Raw genomic sequence first — 24,891 nt, 5'->3', positions numbered from 1 at the left:
GGTTGTTATAGTAGGGTGATTGAAGCGCATTATTTATATTGTTACATTGTAATATACAATAAAATAGTTCAACTTGCCATAAAGCAGAATCAGTGGGAGCCCTGAGCATGTCACTTGCCATGTCGCCTGCCACTAGATGTGGATTGTCACATGCCACCTCACCTACTAGTGTCACCAGATGTGGATTATCACTTGCCATGTCACCTGCCAGTGCCACCAGTAGTGTATTGCCACTGCATTGGTGGCAGCACTCATCCATTTAGTACAGAGGCAGGCCTCTGTGCAGTGGCCAGTTCTGAGTTAGGGCAGGAGAGTGCGATGTGGGGCGGGCGGTGAGAAATGATGTCATCTCTCTGCTCCTCGCTGCACCTCCGACACTGAAGAGGCCGGGCTGTGAGGGCAGAAGAGCGGTGATGAGTGGCAGGCAGAGAGAGATGAGGTCATCTCTCACCGCCCGCTTGTCTCATCCACCCTGCTATTTTGACAGAACACCGGCTTTCAGTCTGGCTCAGACATGCCGCCCGCCTCAGATATGCCACCTGGCTCTCATGCCGCACCTGTCCTGCGGCCTGGCTGCAGAGGGGCCATGGCCCGGTGGTTGGGGACCCCTGCCCTAGAGAAAAAAATAATAAAAAATTGCGGTTGTTGCAATATTTTATGTTGCTCTCCATTTGTGCAGCAGTCTTTCAAACACAATTTCTTTGGAAAAAATACACTTTAGGCTGCATTCACACCTGAGCGTAGCTTTTTCAAGCGTTTTTTGCGGCGTTTTTTACCGCGATTTGCGGCGTTTACCACGATTCGCGGCGGTTTTTACCGTGAATGCGGCGTTTTTTACCGCGATTCGCGGCGTTTTTTGCCGCGTTTTGTCGCGAATTTGTGCAGGGCAAAAGGTCACCAATGTTAAGCATTGCAGATACAGCGTCAAAACGCCCATAGAAACGCTCGTTGTAGCGCTAAACGCTTGAATCCAGAGATTCCATTAGTTTCTATGGGAATGAAAACGCCCAAATCAGCCCGATTCGCGCGACAAAAAAGGGTCCGGAACTTGTTTGAGCTTCAGGCGTAGGGCTTCAGGCGACTTGGAGTGGAGATGTGAACCATCTCCATTGAGAATAATGTATTTTTTCCCCTCCAGCGTTTTGTAGCTTCAGGCGTAGGGCTACAAAACGCTCAGGTGTGAATGGGGTCTTAAAGCGGAGGTCCACCCTAAAGTGGACCTTCCGCTCATCGGAACCCTCCCCCCTCCGGTGCCACAATCGCCACCTTTCAGGGGGGAGGGGGGTGCAGTTACCTGGATAATCCAGGTAACTGCACCCACTTCCGGGATAGCTTTCTGCGGAAAGGGGCGTAACGTACGCCCCTGTCCGCAAGTGCCCGCCCCTTCCCGCAAGTGCCCCGCTGCCTGCTGGGAAACACACAGATCCCAGAGGCAGCGGGGAGCGTCCTTATTGCGCAGCGCGATTCGCGCATGCGCAGTAGGGAATCGGGAAATGAAGCCGAAAGGCTCCATTTCCTGATTCCCATACCCAAGATGGCGGCGGCAGGACCCGACAGGCGACCTAGAGATCGGCTTTGGGTGCCGACATCGCGGGCGCGCTGGACAGGTAAGTGTCACTATTTTAAAAGTCAGCAGCTGCAGTATTTGTAGCTGCTGGCTTTTTAACCACTTCCCACCCGGCCAATGTATATATACGGCCGGGTGGGAGCCGCCTGCTCCTGATAGGACGTTCAGGAACGTCCTTCAGGAGTAGCGGGATCGCGCGCGCGCGCGCCCGCGCAGCGGCGCGATCCCGATGTGCTCGTGTCACCCGGACACGGCACATCTCAGATCGGCAGGAGGGCTCTGTGATTGGCCCTCCTGATCACATGACGGCCGTGTCCAATCACGGCCGTCATGTGATGTAAACAAACAGCCGGTTGCTAGGCAATCGGCTCTCCTCTCCTCACACGGAAGTCATCGCAGAGGAGAGGAGAGCGGATCGCTGCAGCCGGCTGATGATCAGTGAGTATGGGCTGCTTTTCACAGCTTTTTACTCACTGATCATCAGTGTAGTGTCAACACACAACACACCACACAGTACAAACACAGTCCCCACATATGTCCCCAAAACACACATGTCCCAAAACATACATGTCCCCAAATAATAAAAACACATGTCCCTAATAATAAAAACATGTCCCCCACATATGTCCCACTAAAATCACATGTCCCAATGATTATCTGCACACATATGTACGTGATCACCTGCACACATATGTACATGATCATTTGCGTACATATGTCCGTGATCACACAAACCAATTATTATACACTTAACGGAATTTTTTTTACCAAAAACATGTAGCAGAATACATTTTAGCTTAAATTTATGACAAAATTTGATTTTATTGGATTTCTTTTCAAATAGAAAAAAGAAAATATTGTTTTTTTCCCAAATTTCCGCTGGATGTTACGCCACGACAAGCGGAGTATCGTGATCTTTATTCTAAGCAAAAAAATTGCGATTCTCATTTTAGCCAGAATCATGCAGCTCTTGTATTTTAGTGTGCATCTCATAATAAAAGAACTTAGGCCAGCCATACACGGTTCAAATCTTGGCTGGTTCAACAGGAACCGGCCAAGATAAGGAACTGGTAATAGGCAGGCTGTACAGGGCAGGCTGATTAATCAACCTGGATACAACCAGCCTCCCGGATTCTCTTGTGATTATTGCTATTGCTGTTGATTCCCCTTTGTGTTCATGGGGGAATAGTGCAAACTTCTTTTCTGCAACCAGTGGGTGCAGGACAGAAACTCGCACCATGTAAGGCCATGGCCATATTTGTTACTAATAATGTGATTGTTAACCAAGCAGCTCAGACAGAGTCCACTTCACAAGGACTAAAGCCCCATACACACTATTAGAGTGTCTGCAGCTTTTTTCCTTCAGATTTACCAAAATTATGTAGTGCATGGGTTTGCCCGATTGCATACAAATTGAAACTCCTAAGGTTTGACCTCATATTATATGGTTTTGGTAAATCTGAAGACAAAATTCTGCAGAAAATCTAATAGTGTGTATGGGGCTTTAGTAAGTGGACTCTGCCTGAGCTGCTTTGTTACTAATAATGTGATTGTTAACCCATGTCTTTCCAAAAAAAAAATAAAAAAAAAGGAATGTTCATTAACAATTTTGGTTTTCCAGGTAGAAATAATGGTAGATTTCTGTCATGGTAAACATATAAAAAAATAAAAATAAAGTTTTGTCATGGTAACAATTACTTAAAAAAGGTCATCAAAAGAGAGCCCCATATGTACTCAATCAGTAAATGAGTATAATTACATTGAGAAGTTTTAGAGTGTGTGGTGGACCAGCTGAGCACCACATATTAACATTTAGTCTATCAGGGAGTATGAATGCCTCTTGGGCAGCCAAACATTTGCCACTCTATTTCCAACCTTGACGCCAACACTCTCTGCCGCTTTATTTTACCAAGCTTTCTGCATGAATAGAGATGAGTGCAGGGAGCTGTTCCTTTTGTTTTGTAGAACATATTGAAAACAGCAGTTTATGAATAATGCTGCCTTTACATCAGCTTATAACACAAGTACAAAGTGGTGACTGTATTTTAAACCATCTGCCTTTCGTACAGGGCAGAGGAAGCACAAAACGCTCTATTGTGTGCCCAAGCAGCTCAAAATTCATATCTTGGCTAAACGGACATTTAAGAAGCTTTGTTGTATTTGCCTTGTGTGGTACAATAAATACCAGTCTTCCATAGAAAAACTGGAATCAAGGAGAGACGTTTTTTTTTTTTTTTCTTGGGAAAACAAATCCCCTACTCCCACCAATAAGAATTTATTCGACATCAGAAAAATTATAGCATAGGTCCGATCGGTTGCCATAGACAGAAATAGCTACACCTATAGATGTGATGCTGGTTTAAAAACACAGGACTCAACAATTGTTAGTAGGCAAATTCTACTGAGTAGTAACAACTGTTAGTAGGCAAATTCTACTGAGTAGTAACAATTGTTAGTAGGCAAATTCTACTGAGTAGTAACAATTGTTAGTAGGCAAATTCTACTGAGTAGTAACAATTGTTAGTAGGCAAATTCTACTGAGTAGTAGCAATTGTTAGTAGGCAAATTCTACTGAGTAGTAACAACTGTTAGTAGGCAAATTCTACTGAGTAGTAACAACTGTTAGTAGGCAAATTCTACTGAGTAGTAACAATTGTTAGTAGGCAAATTCTACTGAGTAGTAACAATTGTAAGTAGGCAAATTCTACTGAGTAGTAACAATTGTTAGTAGGCAAATTCTACTGAGTAGTAGCAATTGTTAGTAGGCAAATTCTACTGAGTAGTAACAATTGTTAGTAGGCAAAGTCTACTGAGTAATACTCAAGCAATGCAATATTTTTATTTGTTCCAATATTTATATACAGCCCCAATCGTTTTAATTCAATTAAACAAAATGTGAAAATAATTGTAAATCATATTAAATCAATCAATACGGCCAAAATGCGCAACGCGGGGAAAAAAAAAAAGTCCTAAATAATAAATTCAAACTGTTAAATCACTATCTTTATTGTGAAAATACTAAACTGGTGTTCCTCCTCGAGTTTGTATTACAGACCCACTTCCTGCTGCCGATATGACCCCACCGTGAACTTTCTGATACGGGTACAAGTTATGCATCAAGAAATGCAAGTGTGCCGACTGTTTTTTCTTTAGTTTTTTTGTACTTTTAGTGAATTATTATACGGGGATTTTTATAGCAACAACAGTTTACGCGGTGCTTTATGCCGGCTATACACTATATGTAAAAATCAGCCAAAATTCGGTCATTTAGACCAGGAGTCTTCAAACTATGGCCCTCCAGTTGTTCAGAAACTACAATTCCCATCATGCCTAGTCATGTCTGTGAATGTCAGAGTTTTACAACGCCTCATGGGATGCGTAGTTCCGCCACAGCTGGAGGGCCGTAGTTTGAGGATTCCTGATTTAGACAGTTCGTTCGTTTTTCGGCCAGGTAATGGGCACAAAATCGAAAATCGTTGGGAAGTTTTTGAGTCAAAAAAAACAAAAACAAAGAACAAGTTTGAAAATTTTCAACAATGAACAATAAAAAGTTAAAAGGTTAATGTATTTCCCGTCTGAACTATCTGCACTAGGTGTATGTAAAAAAAAAAAAAAAAAAAACACTGCATTCATTTATATCCACTGAATGATAGCACTATTCTTTTTGCTCAAGGCCGAATGTTCGTTTTTCAAAAATGGGTTCAGCTGATTTTTCATATAGTGGCCAGCATTACAATATAAAAAAGGGAGACAGTACAGTAACACAATTCAATACAAGAGGGTTAGAAGACCCCTGCTCTTGAGAGCTTACACTCCAATTCCTGGGGTTACACTTCAAGACTTTTTTTTTTGTTTTGTTCTCTTCAAAGAATCTTTTGGACTGGCATTAATGCCTGCCTATAACCTTCTATGAATGAAGTACTGGTTCGGTTCCATTGGGTGGCCAGTGTGTACTTACTATCTCCTCTACTTGAGGCAGTGGTTGTGACATGAAAAATTATCATACACTCCCTCAAACATTTATGTCCTACTTTGTAAATGAGGGGTCTGGAGGTGGGGGAATTGTTGTTCAGTCAAGGTGAAGGTGCATGCAGGGTTTATTAAATCACACTGAGGTCATGTTTGCCTTCAGAACTGCCTTAAAAGCGATTGTATGTATAGAACAAGTGGCTTTACAACCACGTTCCATAACACAGTGCATGCGTTTAAAAAAAAAAAAAAAAAAAAATTGCAGGTTTATACCTTTAGAGTGCTGCTTGGCGTTCACATGACTGCTCGCCCCTCTCCTCCCCTTTCTGACAGATAAAGCAGGAGGGGCTGGGAATCCCCTGCTGTCAGTCGGAAGAGGAGGAGAGCGGCGAGCAGTTGCTCTGAAGCAGCGCTCTGAAATACGGTATAAAACTGCTTTTATTTTTTTTTAATAAAAACACATACACTGAATTATGGAACACAGGATTGTAGTGAAATAGTCAGATCATTTTAGCAGCAGATGGGAGGGGCAGGTACTGACACGAGCTGACAGGCAAAGAGGGGAGGACAGAGGAAAGACAGCGGATGATGGAGGAACGTAAACCGACCACGGTGTCAGGGCTCAGCAACCATGATAAACCGTGGTCAGTTTACAGAGGGGAGGGCAGCAACAGGAAGGATCAACCAAATATTTTTGATTATACAAGGGGCCAAATTACACAGCACAAGCATTGTGCTGCTATTCATGCTTTTAAATGAACAAGGTCCTTTTTTTTTTTTTTTTTTTTTTTTTTTTAGGGTAACAACCACTTTAATTATTCATAGCATAGATTAAACAAGGTGTTGGAAACAATCCTCAGATTTTGGTCCATATTGACACGATAGCATTTGTCAGCTGCACATCCATGATAATCTCCTATTCCACCACATCCCAAAGGTACTCTATTGGATTGAGATCTGGTGACTGTGGGGGCCATTGGAGTACAGTAAAATAATGGCCATGCTCAAGAAACCAGTGGTGAGACGATTTGAGCTTTGTGACATGGTGCATTATTCTGCTGGAAGTAGCCATCAGAAGATGCTTAGACTGTAGTCATAAAGGGATGGACATGGTCACCAATAACACTCGGGTAGGCCGTGGCATTTAAACGATGCTCAATTGGTACCAAGGGGCCTAAAGTGTGCCAAGAAAATATTCCCCACACCATTATGCCACCACCAGCAGCCCGAAGCCTTGATATAAGGCAGGATGAATCCAAGTTTTCATGTTGTTTACATCAAAATTCTAACCCTACCATCCGAATCTCATCAGACCAGGCAACGTTTTTCCAATCTTCCATTGTCCAATTTTGGTGATCCTATGCAAATTGTAGCCTCAGTTTCCTGTTCTTAGCAGACAGGCGTGGCAACTGGTGTGATGTTCTGCTGCTGTAGCCCATCTGCTTCAAGGTTCGATGTGTTGTGTGTTCAGAGATGGCATTTTGCATTCCTTGGTTGTAACGAGTGGTTGAGATACTGTTGCCTTCGATCATCTCAAACCAAACCAATCTGCCAATTCTCCTCTGACCTCAACAAGGCATTTTTTTGTCCAACAACCGCCACTCACTGGATATTTTCTCTTTTTCTGACCATTCTCTGTAAACCCTTGAGATGGCCGTGAGTGAAAATCCCAGTAGATCAGCAGTTTTTGACATACACAGACCTGCCCGTCTGGCACCAACAACCATGCCACATTTAAAAGTCACTTTAATTTCCTTTCTACCCCATTCTGATGCTCGGTATGAACTTCGGCAAGTCGTTTCACAGAGTCTAGATGGCCAAATGCATTAAGTTGCCACCACATGACTGGCTGATTAGCAATTATTGTTACCAAGCAATTGAACAGGTGTAACTAATAAAGTGGCCGGTGAGTATGAGAGTATATTATACACACACACACACACACACACACACACACACAATATTGTATGTCATAGTAATGCAACCTAGAACCATGTGCAGAAATCACTAAACACAGCCAACTACTGCGTGCAATACCAACAGACAAATAAATAAATAAAAATACTGGGCATACCATTTAGACTTTAAAAGCTTTTAAGAAGCAGCTACCGTAATGAACATTACCAAGCAGTATAATTATACCGTTTTTTGGAACTCTTAAGATAACTGCAGTTTTTAAACTGTAGCCAGAATATAGACAATTAAGTATTTACTTGCATTACAAAAAAAAAAAAAAAAAAAAAAAAAAAAAAAGGGTCCACTGAATGTCTAAAACAAAACTCCAAATAAAAAAAATCACATAAAAAATAAATAAATAACTAGCAAACATCACTGGTCTTCTATCCCCTCCAAAGAAATTTGCACAGTCTAGGACCTGCTTTAGACATCTTTCATACTGGGGCCGTGGCAAGAACGAGCTACGCTTTAGCGCTGTTGAAGCAAAACTTTTCGGCCGCTAAACGAGCGCTTTTAACCCCAAAGGGGTAGAAAAAAACTCCAGTTTTTTTGGCTCTTTCAAATTGATTTGGAAGCGCTGCCCATTTATTCCAATGGGCAAGGGTGTTTTGGGAAGGCTGTATACAGCGCTCCCAACCTGCCCCAAAAGGTGCTGCTTGCAGGACTTTTTCTCCTGTCCCGCAAGCGCACTGCCAGTGTGAAAAGTCGTACTTGAATGAATGAGAGGCGATTTTCAGGGCGCTTAGCAGAGGCTATTTCCAGCGCTAAAGCGCGTCAAAACCACCCCAGTGTGAAAGGGGTATTAGACTTGCAGTGGCAAAAATGTGCAGTTGAACTGCCATGTTGCTTCATGCCCATTCACCCGACTTGTAGCAATTTGGAGGTAGTAAAGCAGCCAAAACATTACACATTCAAGTGTAGTAAGGAAGAGCTGCAAATGCCCCACAACCATGTGCAATGCAATGAAGGTGGTTGCGGCACATTTGTCAGCAAAAATGGGGTTAAAACAGGCGGCGAGGAGACGACGCATCGCTTCCTCATAGCCTGTCAGTAGTGAAGGTGGATCGGCCTTCAAAAGGCAAGGGAGATTTAGCTCACTACTGTTGACTTAAGCCGCGTACACACGGGCGGACTGTATGGCCTACTTAGTCCGTCATACAATCCGACGGACAGTCCGTCATACTTTCCACTGAACAGACTTGACCACACACGGATGCACAAACAGTCCGACGAAAGCTTGCGCGATGACGTGTACAGCACGTATGACGGGACTAGAAATAGAAAGTCCAATACACAGCAAAGCACCCTTCCGCCGTGTAAATCCTTTCTGAGCATGCGCCATTCTTAGTCTGTCGAACTAGCATACTGACGAGCGGATTGTCCGCTGAAACCAAAGTACGACGGACAGAATTTCCAAAAATCCGAAATACTTAGTACGCCAGACTGTACGCTGAAAAAGTCAGCTGAAGCCCACACAGGAGCGGACTGTGCGCTGAAATGTGTTTCGGCGGACTAAGTAGGCCATACAGTCCGCCCGTGTGTACGCGGCATTAGGGTAGATTTAGACTAACAACTATCCAAATAGGAAACTTTCCTAGACAAATACTGCAAGTTATATATGTGGTATTGTGATAACAAAGATGTATTCCTATAGCTGAAATTTTATATGTATCTCCATATTTATGTACATTCTCTATTATATATGAAGATATTAATGCACACGGTATATGAATAATAGATTTTTCCCCATCAATGCCACCTCTTTTCTAATGTCTACTCATATTTGAAAAGTTATTCCATCTCAGCACAATAACCCTGTAATGCAAACTTTACAGCTGACACAAACCCCCACGTCACTATTTTCTTGGTCTCTACATTTTATTTTTAAAGTGAATAGAAATTCAATTAAAATTTCATGCTCTAATCACATTACACTTATGGCTGAAAGACAGAAGGCTCATATCCACAAGTAATGTAATTGTCTATCCATCCTATCCGATATACTAATTATCATTCTAACACAGATACAGTCTACCAACCTCTTAATACTGCATTTGTTATTTATTGTTATTCACATAAGATAACTCCTCATAATATATATTAATAGGAAAACCTGCAGTGGAAATCATGCAAATCTTCTCATTGTTATGTTAAATTGCATAAAATTTGTATTTATTTTTTTTAAAAGGAAGGATTAGAGCAATGGTTCCAAAAGTAAGTGCTTCAACTGTGTCATATGTCAGCATATAAGTGACATGTTGCCTGCAGCCTGCACTCACCCACCGCCTTACTGGACTCAGGTACGGCCTTCTCCAGTTAGGATATTGGCCTCCTAAAGCTCAGTTCTTTGAAAAAAAAAAAAAAAAAATTTTTATATATATATATATATATATATATATATATATATATATATATATATATATATATATATATATATATATATATATATATATATATATATATATATATATATATATATATATATATATATAAAATTATTATCGATTTATATAGTGCCAACAGTTTACGCAGCACTTTACAATGTATAGGGGAGACAACACAATTACAGTACAATACAAAAAGGTACAGGAGGGCCCTGCTCATAGAGCTTACATTCTAAAGGGAGGGGGTGGTGGTACAAAAGGTAATAGCTGCAGAGAATGATTTGATGGGGGCGGTATATATTATATATATAAAATATACATATACACACACACACACACACGGATGCATGGATGCATTAACCCTGCAAGGTTAAATGCTTGTTTTTTTTTGTCTAGGAAATACAGTTTTACTCACCCGGTCCTCTGCATCCCCACGTTCTGGCAGTAGCATATTACTCAGGATCCTCCCTTCCATTGCAGGGCTGTGGGCCCTACATTGGTCTTTATAATGGCAGAGGACCCTGGACTACCAGAGTGTAAGGGAGAAGAGGTTGCAGGGACTGACCTAGAAGCGCAGAGGAACCTGAAGAAGCTGAGGGTCCGGTAAGTAAAAAACTGTTTTTCAAAAATACCAAAGACCCACCAAGTCAATGAGCATTTAACCCTTGCAATGCAGGGGAAAACCCCCCACTATAGAACTCTAAAATGAGGTCTAACTAAAGATCTATAATTATGTAGTGGAATCAGGAGTGGACCTCCTTCCTCCTGCTGCTGATCCTTCTAGTGATACACCCTAGAGTTCTATTAACTTTTTCCACTATCTGGCCACACGGTTTGCTTACTTTGTAGTAATCGGAAAAAAATACCCCCAAAGCTTTTTCCTCTGTAGTTCTGGCCAACATTGTATTCAGGATGTTTGTAATCCTTTATTGTACTCCAGATATGACTCGGAGTCCGACAGGCTGTCGGCAGCGTGGCTTGGCCATGCACCTGTGCCCTCTGCCCCACAGCTAAACGCTGCATCTCCATGCATCAGGGATAAACTTCCAGTGTGCACAGGACCTTTATTTTTTTTAAAGGTGGGGGGGGGTATACATCCCTCTGTTTGTACCTAGAGGTAAGCCTTACCTATTAGCTACTGTAAATATCTCCTAAACTTGCACCGTCTAGGAGATATTTACTGTATACATCGCCTATGAGATTATCGGCGCATGCACTCTGAAGGAACGGCAGCCTGGGCCGTTTCTTCAGGGCCCTGCGCCATGAACAGCTCCTGTGCGCTTGGCCAGTCACACAGCCAGAGTCTGCGGACCCAGAAGCAAGATGGGCAAAGATGAATGCAGCCTCCAGCGGGGACGACAGGCTTTGTTTGCAGGGACATTTCACATAATGTGCAAGTATGCAAAGCATACTAGCATATTATGTCTTTACTTTGCAGGTGACAAAAAAAAAAAAAAAAAAAGGAGGCAGTGTTTACTTCGCTCTTTAAAGTGGAAGTAAACTCCCCTATCATTTTCATCCACAGAAGCTGCCATCGTTGCCTGTTTAATCTTCAGCTGCCACAGTGCTGCACATGTGATCCGTTATGACACCAGCCATTGGGTGGTTTGACAGTTTGGTTGAGAGCACAGCCAATGTGCAGTTAGCATTCCCGGCATGCCATTTTTTTAAACTGTTTAAATCGATGGGTTTACTTCCACTTTAACCTCTTCAAGCTGGCCGCACGCATATACGTATGCGGCCTCTAGGTGTGCCATAATGTAAACAGAGCTGTGTACGCAATGTCTTGTGTGATGGTAGGACAAGTTTCTTTTTGGATCACCTCATTAAACTGCACTGTCCCCTATCAAGTTATTCACATCCCACAGAAAGACCCCCTGTGTAGAGGACAGAGGTCCTTTCAGATGTTTAGGCACATACCCTTTCCCTTGGCCAGGTAAAAAACCTTAGGTACAAATGCTTCACCAAAACAATGGCCTCAACAGTACTTCACAAACACAATAGAAAATCATATATAAAAATCATGCTGACAGAATGTATTGGTCTTCTGACCCAATCTCATGTCCATGACTAGATTACCTATAGACATAACGTGACAATGTACTGAGTAAAGTTGACCATGTGCTAGTAGAATGTGGTTTGCTTTTTTTGGTTTTAAGAACATTTGTTCAATTTTTCTAATTAGCGGGGTTAAACTGGCATATATGTTTTTGACCACAGTGGTGAGAATATTTTTCTCAAACAAATTTCAAACAGATTTTCACTCACTTATTCCAAAATCAAAAAGGTTAAAAGCAAAAAAATAGGCCAACATATGCTCGCAACTAATGGCAAAATCATGGCTCACAACCTGCAACTCCCCACTGCGGCCCATCATAGGCCATCCTCAGTTTGAACCGGGCCTACACAATAAGAAGTTCCATAATCTTCGAGTGGCAGCACTATTTCAGGCGTCCCACTTCAGCACCTTGGGCAGGTGGCGGGCGTACACGGAGCTGTCATACCCCAACGGCCCATACAAGTTAGACTTCATGAGAGCCTTGCAACTCAGCCACTTCCTAAACGTCTCCCGCCCCCCCCCCCCCCCAAGAAATCACAACAACCCCTCACCACTCTGGAGCTTTGTACAGCAACTGGTATCCTCACGCATACACTCTCCTTGACGTACGCTATTCTGAATGAGCCTCCGAAGGACTACCAACCCCAATCCCTCACCAAAATGGGAAAGAGACCTTGACTGCTGTTTCAATGACAACAAAAAACAATACATAATCAAATTTACTCATAAATCCTCCCTTTGCACCAAAACCCAGGAAACGAACTATAAAATCCTTACTTGCCGGTACAGAACCCCTGCCCTATTGCACAAACTCTTCCCAACAGCCTCAGACAGATGCTGGCGATGTCAGACAGAGGAAGGCACCCTCCTGCACATTTTCTGGTCATGCCCCCGACTACAGAACTTCTGGGGGGGGGGGGGGGATGGGGTTGAGTCCAACGTATCACCCAAACATTCACAGACCGGACCGTGCCTGACGAACTGGCCTACTTTCTTCTACATGCGACAGACATACCACCACGAGCCTACAAAAAAAAATCTGTGATCCGACATCTCTTGGACGCAGCCAAGGCCTGCATCCCACTAAACTGGAAGTCCCCACACCCACCGACGGTTGCCCAATGGCTGCAAAAAGTGGATGAGATCAGCCGGATGGAGGACTTGATCCTCACTAATCAACACAGACAGGAAACATACTCCCAGACATGGCAGCTTTGGAATATATTTAGATACTCTGGTGAGGGACAAAGCCTCAGAGGGACTGTCTAACAACTTGTCCAATCGACTCATCCGACCCCGCTCCCATCTTGGATGCTGGCTCTGAATGCATCCGAGAGGGGGGCGACACTGCCTATAGGGGATGGACACACGATTATAGGCTTGAAGTCACATCATCTACCAATCCCACCTCCCCATTACCTCCTACATCCCCATCCCACACTCTTCTCTTACCTCTCTGCTCTTGGGGGCTTTGCCCTGTCTTTTCAACCCCTATGGGGCCTTTCCTTTATCTGATTTCTTACTATACATACAAGATATTGCAATTCTAGAAGGGAGACTGATTCCACTGGACTAATGGAACTCAACACTTCCATTTCCCGGCCACACCAAATCACGTCTACCGGACGGACCCGCTAAAGGTTCCACATATAATATCCCGCACACCGACACCTTATTAACATTCCGAATGGGCGGGAATATCATCTGTATAGATGTATCTTTGAATGTAACATTGTTAAAGCGTTATTTTTGTTAATGAGGTCCTTGTGGACTGGTCTTTCAGTCTTAAATAAAAAATAAAAAAAAATAAAAGCAAAAAAAATAAATACTAAAGTGCTTTTCATACAAAATGTATTTTCAACTTTCATGTTTGAAAATCTACTAGTGTATGACCAGCTTTGGGCTACTTGCTGAAGGAACAAGGCCTGACACACGGCTTAGAACACACTTGCTACGAGGGCTTTCATTGCTGGCCTCCTTCTAAAAATGCATACTGTGTGTGTCTTCAATACCTTTTGGGAGTCAGGGAACACACGTGCTATATATCAGTGTCATTAAAGCAATCAAAATTCCGTACGTCTCTAGCTGTGCTGGATAAGTGACTCTGAGCGTTAAAGCCAAAGCATCAACATGACAGAAAAGCAAGTAGCACTGTCAAAAGAAGTGGACATAAATGGCAGCATACGTAATTCTCTAATGACAGGGATACGTTAAAAACATCTGTTTCCATTGCAATTGCTACTTCAGGTAAGTATAAAGCCCCATACACACATCAGTTTTTCTGATGATTTTTTCCTTCACATTTACCAAAACCATATAATATGAGGTCAAACTTTAGGAGTTTCAATTTGTATGCAATCAGGCAGGCCCTTGCACTACATGGTTTTGGTAAACCTGAAGGAAAAAGGGGCTAAACAGCAACATAGTACTACTACGCCACTATAAATTCACTTGCACTAGTAAGCCAATATACACTACATTATACATTTATCAGTGCTCTGCCAAATTCTGAATACCGTTCGCTCTGAGAGCGTCTGAATTGTACCTGCTCCCAACTGTCCCCAGAATCAAATCTCAATCAGGCCTTCATGGAACCCCAAGGCTGCATTCACACCTGAGCATTTTCAGCTCATAAAATGCCTGTAAAGACACCCAAAAGGCAAAATCCCATTCATTTCAATGGCACTTGTTCACATCTGAGCATTTTGTCACCATAAGCAAAACGCCTGAAAAACACCCTAAGCTCAAAAAAGAACATGAGCTTCTTTGGGGTAGATTACAGGCGTTTTTCTGCATTTTACATTGGTGACCTGAACAAAAATCGCAGTAAAAACGCATGACTTTGAAACGCTCAGATGAGAATGCAGCCTGGAGGAACCTTCAGAGGTTGCAATGAATTCCTTTCCTATCTGGTGGTGTCTGCATAGTTCCAAGGTCAATGCTACTCAACAGAGCCAGCAGTACGACACCAGTGATCTTTTTAGCTTGTCTAAGGGTAGCATTCCGACCACCACTAAAAAAAAAGGAGGGCATTCTTCCCAATGACTCCCAAAATACAGGGAATTTTTCTCACTGGCCTACAATAAATTGTCTTTTGGAGGGCTTCACTGAGACCTGAAAAAACTAAATAAATAATGGCTACAGCATCCAGTTCTGGGAGGGTGTCCATGGACGGCCCCCAGGTGGCCCCTGGGGCATGCATCTGCCACACTCTGAAATCACTGATCACAGATTGCGTTAAAAGGGCCAATCACAAACTGGTTATCCACATTCCTTTCCTCACAGGCTGTCACAGTGTGAGGAAAGGAGAGAAGGTAACCAGCAATTCTGGCAGTTCACATTTACATTGATAATCAGGACACTAAACATCAGTGCCCGCCATCAGTGCAGCCTCAAATGTGCCCACCAGTAGTGCAGTCTTATCAGTGTCCACCAGTGCAGTAGAAAAACTACTTATTTGTTAAATTTTTGAAATAGTTAAGGTCTCCTCAGTGGTAAAAAGTTAAAGGAGAAGTAGGACCAAAGCTCCTTTGACCATACTTCTCTGGGAACTGTATTCAGCAGACAGTGGGCTAAACCAATTTCAACAGATGTCATAGAGCCGATCCAGGCTCTGAAGGGATCCTGACTTTAAAGTTGGCATCCATCCAAATACCTGACTGGCAGGTGGTTCATCCTCTGAGTGCTGTAATATTCGCCCCTCCACAGCCCAGCGCTCCAGTGAGTGCTGGAGGGACAGAGCCGTTGACCGACACTGAAGGTTGAGAACTAATGAACAGTGGTCTTTGATTGCTCAGTTCTCAGTCTTAGAAGCAGATGGGGACAGATTTAGCATCCACCTAGGGGAGTATAATTGTTTTCATTTTTAATCCTACACTTCTCTTTAAAGCTGCATGCACATAAAGCTGAGGGTTGCATTTTTGAGCTTTTTTTCAGGCATTTTTAGGAGTTTGTGTACAGCGTTTTTAGAGCATTTTCGAGCTTTGGTGTTTTTTTTTATTGGCCAATAGAGAAAACTATTGTCTGTTTCATCATTTGTTGCCATGTTTTTCAGCTTTTGCATCTGCTTTTATTTTTATAAGGTTTTAAAGAAGTAAACATCCATTTTCATATTGTACCTATAGGTAAGCCTATAATAAGGCACCGTTCATGAAATATTTACTTTGTACTGCGCTGATGAGGTCATCAGCGCATGCGTTGTGAAGAAACAGCCCTCCGTGCCGTTTCTTTACTAGTGAGTGCCGTGACTGGTAGCTCCCGCACGCGACTACGGCCAGTCACAGAGTCGGAGTCCGTGCCCCCAGAAGGAAGGAAGAGGGACGAACATGGATACTGCCTCCACGAAGCCTATGGGGCTCCGTTTGCAGGCAAGTGTCACATAAACCTGCTTGCGATGCATTGTAGCACATTATGCTTTTACTTTGCAGGGAACAAAAAATTAAAACCCAAAATATGTATTTTGTTCAGTTAGGTGTTAATATTGGGGTTAAGGGTTTATTTGTATTATTTAAATATTTATTTTCAATTCTTGCAAAAAAAAAAAAAAAACACTCAAAAAATTTCATGCATTTCTAAAGAACAAAATAAAATGCGGCCAGATTCGAGCTACAAAAAAAATAAATAAATAAATAAAAAAGAGAAGGGGAAGGAAGAAGAGCTCTAGAATTTTATTTTACACTTCAGGCATTATGCTTCAGGCGACTTAGAGTGAAAATGTAAAAACTCCACAGAGAATTTTTTTTCCCTCCTCTGGCGTTTTGGAGCGTCGGGCTTCAAACTACAAAACACTGAGGCATGAAGGCATGGATGGGGCCTTAAGAAAGGCTGCTGTAAATCTACAAGTAGCTCCCCAGACACAAAAATAAAAGATGTTATGCCAGCAAAAATGTCCTCCAGCACCTAGAGTACCATTTGTAATTATGGGGCCTCAGGTTGGCATTGCCTTACATGAGCGTTTGGACTCTCATTCAGTATTAACAAACAGGTAATAACCAAACCATAGATAAAAAAAAATCTGTAGATTTCCTTTAGCAAATGCAGAACAGATTCAAATTCATCTTCCTACAATAGCCACTACAATATCCTCTCAGAAATTACCACAGGGATGTTTTCGGCAAATCCAGCACATACTCTCCTATCCTAGAGACTATTAGTTGGCATGGTTTCTTCACACCACCCTACTAGAAGTCCCTGAAGAGAGAAGTCGGATTACATCTGCAAAGATAAAACGCACAAGGGAATAAGAGCTGAAATACTCAATCCTTTCCCTGAACGCAGGAAAACATAACACCCTTGACCACACTATCAGCTCTTGTTTTACACAACCTGACAAGGAGGAACAAGAGGTAGAGGATGCTCCTCTACATATCTGTGATGGGGTGGGCGATTCAGTAAGGAGTAGTTTAATTGTCTTCCATTCTACAGAGCCTTGGAGCGTACGCTATTCATTGGCATTATACATTTCTCTTTCACTTAACAGCATTGCTTGAAGGGGACTTCCAGTACAATGTATTGCAAGGAGAAGTCAAGGACATAGGTATTTCAAAAAAGATTTATGGTTACTGCATAGTGTAAACACGTTTGGAGAAAAATCAGTGCACCATTTGAAGAGCAAAAACTGTTTTTCCCCTGTGTCCTTGAGCGTATTGAACGTGTCATTAGTGTGCGGGCAATAGGGAGGTCAAAACTAACCCTGGTGGAGTATATCCAAGCAAGCTAATACATGCACACACAGCTAAAATCATTACTGCCATTAACATCTATTAAAAAGGAAAAAAAAAAAAATAAATAAAAAAAAAAAAAAAAGGGTTTTGTCCTTTCCTAATAAAAGCAACAAAAAAAAAAAAAAAAACGCCAAATAAGCAAAACAGAAAAGAATCACTAGACCGGAAAAATGTTCAATATTAGAAAGTTGCAATTCCAGTTACAGTAAAGATCAATTCAGCCAATACACCAGTCTGTCACAAAAAATTTTTTTTTGTAGATAAAGGGTGTGTGTATAATAAAAAAATTTATATATATATATATATATATATATATATATATATATATATATATATATATATATATATATATATATATATATATATATATATATATATATATATATATATATGGCAATATTTCATTAATAAAATAAACCAAGTAGATGTACTATGCTGGTGGCGTCAAGACAAAACCATTTGACATCCTTACTAAAGTCTTCAAACTTACCTTTGCAGAACAATTCAAAGAACGTGTATAAAAAGAAGGCTCACCTCTGTACATGAAATTAATTCCCTAGCTCGTACCTATAGTGACCATTTCTTCCACTTTGGGAGCTGCCATGCCTTTTCCCCACATCATGGAAATTAGTGGTAAGATATTTTGTGTGTACTGTACATTAATCTGAGGGCCTAGATCTGGTTCATGAGATTTTTTCACAAAGACCCCCAGATAGGTGACAAAGCAGACACAAAATCACTGGCAAAAATGCCTGGATCTAGTCTATTTTGCCTTTGTAGAATACAGTGGTGTGAAAAAGTGTTTGCCCCCTTCCTCATTTCCTGTTCCTTTGCATGTTTGTCACACTTAAGTGTTTCGGAACATCAAACCAATTTAAACAATAGTCAAGGACAACACAAGTAAACATAAAATGCAATTTGTAAATGAAGGTGTTTATTATTAAAGGTGAAAAAAAATCCAAACCATCATGGCCCTGTGTGAAAAAGTGATTGCCCCCCTTGTTAAAACATACTATAACTGTGGTTGTCCACACCTGAGTTCAATTTCTCTAGCCACACCCAGGCCTGATTATTGCCACACCTGTTCACAATCAAGGCATCACTTAAATAGGAGCTGCTTGACACAGTAAGGTCCACCAGAAGATCCTTAAAAGCTACACATCATGCCGAGACCCAAAGAAATTCAGGAACAATTGAGAAATAAAGTAATTGAGATCTATCAGTCTGGAAAGGGTTATAAAGCCATTTCCAAAGCTTTGGGAATCCAGCGAACCACAGTGAGAGCCATTATCCACAAATGGCGAAGACATGGAACAGTGGTGAACCTTCCCAGGAGTGGCCGGCCGCCCAAAATTACCCCAAGAGCGCAGCGACGACTCATCCAAGAGGTCACAAAAGACCCCACAACAACGTCCAAGGAACTGCAGGCCTCACTTGCCTCAGTTAAGGTCAGCGTTCATGCCTCCACCATCAGGAAACGACTGGGCAAAAATGGCCTGCATGGCAGAGTTCCAAGGAGAAAACCACTGCTGAGCAAAAAGAACATCAAAGCTCGTCTCAATTTCTCCACAACACATCTTGATGATCCCCAAGACTTTTGGGACAACATTCTGTGGACCGATGAGACAAAAGTGGAACTCTTTGAAAGGTGTGTGTCCAAGTATATCTGGCGTAGAAGGAACACTGCATTTCATAAAAAGAACATTATACCAACAGTAAAATATGGTGGTGGTAGTGTGATGGTCTGGGGCTGTTTTGCTGCTTCAGGACCTGGAAGACTTGCCGTGATAAAAGGAACTATGAATTCTGCTGTCTACCAAGAGATCCTGAAGGAGAATGTCCGACCATCTGTTCGTGTACTCAAGCTGAAACGAACTTGGGTTCTGCAGCAGGACAATGATCCTAAACACACCAGCAAGTCCACCACCGAATGGCTGAAGAAAAACAAAATGAAGACTTTGGAGTGACCTAGCCAAAGTCCTGACCTGAATCCTATTGAGATGTTGTGGTATGACCTTAAAAAGGCCGTTCATGCTCGAAAACCCTCTAATGTAACTGAATTAGGACAATTCTGCAAAGATGAGTGGGCCAAAATTCCTCCAGGACGCTGTAAAAGCCTCATTGCACGTTATCGCAAACGCTTGGTTGCAGTTGTTGCTGCTAAGGGTGGCCCAACCAGTTATTAGGTTTAGGGGGCAATCACTTTTTCACACAGGGCCATGATGGTTTGGATTTTTTTTCACCTTTAATAATAAACACCTTCATTTACAAATTGCATTTTGTGTTTACTTGTGTTGTCCTTGACTATTGTTTAAATTGGTTTGATGTTCCGAAACACTTAAGTGTGACAAACATGCAAAGGAACAGGAAATGAGGAAGGGGGCAAACACTTTTTCACACCACTGTATATTCCTCCTCACAGTGAATCACATAGGTAGGAAGGGACAGAACAATATATGTAGAAAAGCTGGAAAAGTAGTTCATCCTCACATTTAAAAAGGCAAGCACAGACTATTTAGGGAAAGTCAATATTTGCATATTGAACAATAGAAGCTCAGCAGAGTGAATTTTTAACAGCTCATCGTGACAATGGAACCGAGGACTACATGACAAGTATACCCTCTTTACTAACACCTGAGCACGTGGTTTTTGTATAATCTCTTAATAAAAATTGTGATGGTCCAAATAACAAGAACAAAAATAAAAATGAAAAAGCAGAGTCGAGTCAATTATTCCAATAAACAACCATGTATCTCGTACATATGCATACAAGTATAATACAGCATCGGTGTTGTAATCCTCTTAACACAGAAAAACAGCCAAATGCAAAGGAACTACAAAAGGTAGATCACCATAATCTGCATAGTATGAAAATAAGAAGTAATCAGCCTTCGAATAGAAAGGGATGTTTGGATAGGAAAAATGACAGATATAAACAAAGTACAAATACAGAAGATGGTCAACTGGGTGCACAAGAATAAGAATAAGAATGGTCAATTGGGTGTGCAAGAATAAGAATGCTTAGGTGTGGAAAAAACAGCCAAGTATCCACCAGTGGATGGTGTAGACACAGGTTTCGTGAAGGAGTTGTGATCACCCAAGGGGATGTCTTGAAGCAGTTTGAGGCAACAGTATTTGAAAGGACTTCTCGATAAGCTTTAATTAGGTAGCTTGCTGCTCAGGTTGATTTTGGTCTAATTTTAAATGGATTAATACATCCAGCCAGACCAGATATCACAAAGTGTTCCTGTTTATCCTTGGTGGAAAGAACCCATCTCTCTGCTTTTATGAGCCCCTTTACATCTTGCTTCTGGTCCTGCAGTGTGGGGCACTGGGACAGCTCCCAAGATTTGGGTATAAGGCTTTTGGTCACATTGAAAAATATGTAATGTGACGCTATATTTATACGATTTAAGAGTGGAAGGGGGTCACCATGAAAGACAGAGGAAAGAGAATTGTTTGGGCTTACACATGGGGGCGCCTGGTTTTTATTCTCTGCCTCCGCTTTTTCCCCACCTCCTGCCCTTTCCGTTATTGAAACTCTGTAAAGGGAGTCCAAACTTTAGACCCATCACACCCAAGTCACCTCACCCCTTTTTTGCCTATTCTACTGTCAGTCCAATTCCCTGACTATCTTTAGTGAAAGTGAGGAAGCCCATTCTTCTTGAGGACCCCAAATGACGATGGCTTTTCCACCTCTTATTACCATGTCATGTATCCTTTTTGCACATGTTCTGTATCCTTCATTACATTTTTCGTGGATGGATATGTATGTCTTTCTTAGAGAAGGGTCCACTTCTACCCCTGTACATATGTATATTGTGTAAGAGTGGAAAAAAGAAAAAGAAAAAGAAAAAGAAAAAAAGAAAAAAAAAAAAAAAAAAAAAAAAAGAAAAATGAAAAGAAAAAGAAGGAGAGATAGAGATATGAACTAAGAGGCAAGAAATGTATATTAATGTATATATGTTGCATATTGCTTTCGTTTTTTTTCTTACATAACCATTTATCCTGCTTTATATTGGTATTCAAGTATTATTTGAGTACATATTGGACTCCTAAGGGCCGGTTCACACTGCAGGCGCGGCGAGGCGTCTCCGACTTGCCTCGCCGCGACCTGCGGCGACCTCAGCGGCGACTTGCAGAGGACTTCTGTATAGAAGTCAATGCAAGTCGCCCCCGAAGTTGCCCAGAAGTAGTACAGGAACCTTTTTTCTGAGTCGGAGCAACTCGAGTCGCTCCTCTCAGAACGGTTCCATTGTACAGAACGGGGGCGACTTGCGGGAGCGAGGCGAGGCAAGTCGTGTCGCCTCGCATCGCCCGCTGTGTGAACCGGCCCTTATATTTCCATGTGTTTATTTTTTAAGGTCTTATTTTAAGAAACATCCTATCCAATGCAATGTAACTGATTTAAAGTCATCCATGTCATTTGGGACCATCACTTACTCAAAATATTACATTATATAATTATCATTATCTTAACAGAATCTATATAGTTTTTAATTTGTTAGCATGAACCAATATAATTTCAAAGCACAAAACAGCAATATATACACAAAGACGTATATGTATTAGTGGGAAGCGATAACCATTCATATTTTCCAAAAGATTAATATTCTGCAATGATACCAAAGCACATGCATTATTAAATAGGTAGTTCATATATCAAGTATCAGAGAAGCTTTCTCAAAAGTACAAGGACAAGACAGTAGGATAGAAGTATAAGCAAGTACAGTACCAACCTTCGATAATATGGACCAGAGCTATTCAGGTTTTTATCCAGAGCATGGATGCCAATACTGCGGCATCATTTTTTACTTTGACAGTAGTATGGTCACTTTCTCTTTTCTTTATTTCCCCTGAAGAAAAAAATAAAAGAATTGTGATATATTAATAGAAAAGAATCACAATTTTTTAAATGTCAGGAAAATGCAGTCACAATCATAAGATTTTGTGCTATTTATATATAATAGCAGAAGAGAATATATATTTTCTTAAATTAAAACGGGAAAAAGAATAAAGCAAAAATATACACATATTAAACACAACAGAACGTACTGGAGGCAAAACACAAAATACATTTGATGACATTATACAAAAAAAAGGAACAGGGAAATAAAGCAAAAGGCAAATATAAAATCAGCTCTGTATAACCCAAAGTAAAACGTAGACCGGACTGCACACTGCATCCTTGAGTGCAAGATCAATAAAATTAAAAGCTTGAGGATCATTCATTGCTAGTAGACTCTGAAATATGTCAAATCCATCACTGCTTCTTTGACACTTTCTAGATGGCATATATATATATATATATATATATATATATATATATATATATATATATATATATATATATATATATATATATATATATATATATAAAATATTATATTATATACGAGTCCATAAAGCTGGTCATAGATGAGACAATTTTAATTGGATTATTTTTGGTCCTCACAGTCTATGCTAGTACCAGATTTTAAAGTCCACAAAAAAAAAGTAAATATATATCTCTCTCTATCTCATCAACTGGAGGTGCATATTTATGAAGGCCATCTTGTGTACACAAATCCAAGAGAGCTAACCAACATAAAAGCCCCGTACACACGAGCGGACTTTTCAACATCCAAAGTCCGTCAGACCGAGTCCGTCAGACTATCCGATCGTGTGTGGGCTGCAACGGACTTTAGCTTCGCAAAAGTCTGACGGACTTTAGAAATGAAGCATGCTTCAAATTTTCCCGACGGAACTCCGCCGGACCCGGTCCCCTTCGAAAAATCCGCTCGTGTGTATGCTATTCCGACGGACTAAAACCGACGCTAGGGCAGCTATTGGCTACTGGCTATGAACTTCCTTATTCGAATCCAGTCGTACGTCATCACGTTCGACTCCGTCGGAGTTTGGTGTGATGGTGTGTGTCCAAGTCCGTTCGGTCAAAAAGTCCGCCAGAACTCCGCCAGAACTCCGTCGGAACTCCGGCGGAACTCCTTTGGAGGTCTGTCGGACATAAGTCCTCTCGTGTGTACGGGGCTAAAGAATCCCAAAAAACTGCCAATTTCTGTCTAGAGGTCAGGAAAAGCAGTTCAACATAACCAGACCCCCACTACCCTGAATTTTACATACACACACACACACACACACACACACACACACAATAATCCGGCTCTGCGACCCCTGCATCACACTACTGCCTTATACAAGCACACCCACACAATAATCCGGCTCTCTGTGCCTCCCCCCTCTGCATCACACTGTTGCCTTACACAGACTCATTGGATCTCACCTTCTTATCCAGCCATGTGCACAAGCTCCATGCTCTCTTCCACAGGCTTATTTAGCACTGCCATTGAAAGTCCCCTCCCTCTCGCTGCACTACTCCCGGTGCCTCCCTCTGAGTTCACAGGAGCCAGGACTACAGAGGAGGCATTGGGGATCAATGCGCGCTGACAGTATTGACTGTCAGAGCGCATTGAGAACACTGGAAACATTGGGTGGTATACATCCGTCTTAATGTTGATTTCTGGCAGAAGCCCTGGGGACCACCAACATTATCTCCTGGACCATCAGTGGTCCACGGACCACTGGCTTGTGACCGCACCCCTAGATATAAACAAGTAGTTGACCTCCGCAGTGCAGGAGCAGCCACACTGCAAGGGAGAACATTTAGTATGCTTGGCGTTCAGCTTAGAAGGCACACAACAACAGATTAATCTTGCAATTATATTTAGTAAATGCCATCCTCATAAGGGCCGGGCCGGTGTCAAACTTTGGGCTTGGGCAAATTCAGCCCACTTCATGTTTTCGGCTTAAATTTGACAATAGTTTGAGGAGTTAACTTGACCTGCATTTGACCACATCCTAAGCAGCATTGACCTGCTTCAAGATACTTATGCATTCCTATTGGATTTTATGGGGGGGGGGGGGGGGGGGAACTCCCATCAATGGTGCCAGTGGGAGAAAACAAAAAGGGGTACTCAAAAAGTAAACAGGGATCGGACCTAAAAGGCATAGAAACAATGGAGAAGAAGTAGAGAAAAAAAAAAAAAAAAAAAAGAGAGAGAGATACCATTTATTGAAACTTTTTTTTTTCTATAAATATATACACAGTGTTCACACGTGTTAAAATCAGCGCCATTCCGAGTACTTTTTTTTTTTTTCGCAATTTTTTGAAAATAGTCCATTTATGGGACATTATTGGTAAGAATGTCCTGGATATTTGTACATGAGGCTCAATCA

At 41.7% G+C, this 24,891-nt stretch overlaps 1 protein-coding gene across 4 annotated transcripts in view; it reads right to left on the bottom strand.

Moving 5' to 3' along the window:
- The window catches only part of WDFY3 (WD repeat and FYVE domain containing 3), a 367,376-nt gene that overhangs the window by 287,864 nt on the left and 54,621 nt on the right, over positions 1 to 24,891 (bottom strand). For all 4 annotated transcript variants that reach the window (XM_077476410.1, XM_077476412.1, XM_077476411.1 and 1 more), the window contains exon 2: positions 22,398 to 22,514. The gene's annotated coding sequence lies outside the window, so the exon portion shown is untranslated. The remainder of the gene's footprint in view (positions 1 to 22,397; positions 22,515 to 24,891) is intronic.

The sequence above is a fragment of the Lithobates pipiens genome, unplaced genomic scaffold (assembly GCF_037356315.1).
Source record: "Lithobates pipiens isolate NorthernLeopardFrog02 unplaced genomic scaffold, aLitPip1_a1.2 Scaffold_13, whole genome shotgun sequence".
Lineage (NCBI taxonomy): Eukaryota > Metazoa > Chordata > Amphibia > Anura > Ranidae > Lithobates > Lithobates pipiens.
The sequence above is the reverse complement of the archived record's forward strand: the minus strand, read 5'-3'. Positions and strand labels throughout refer to the sequence as shown.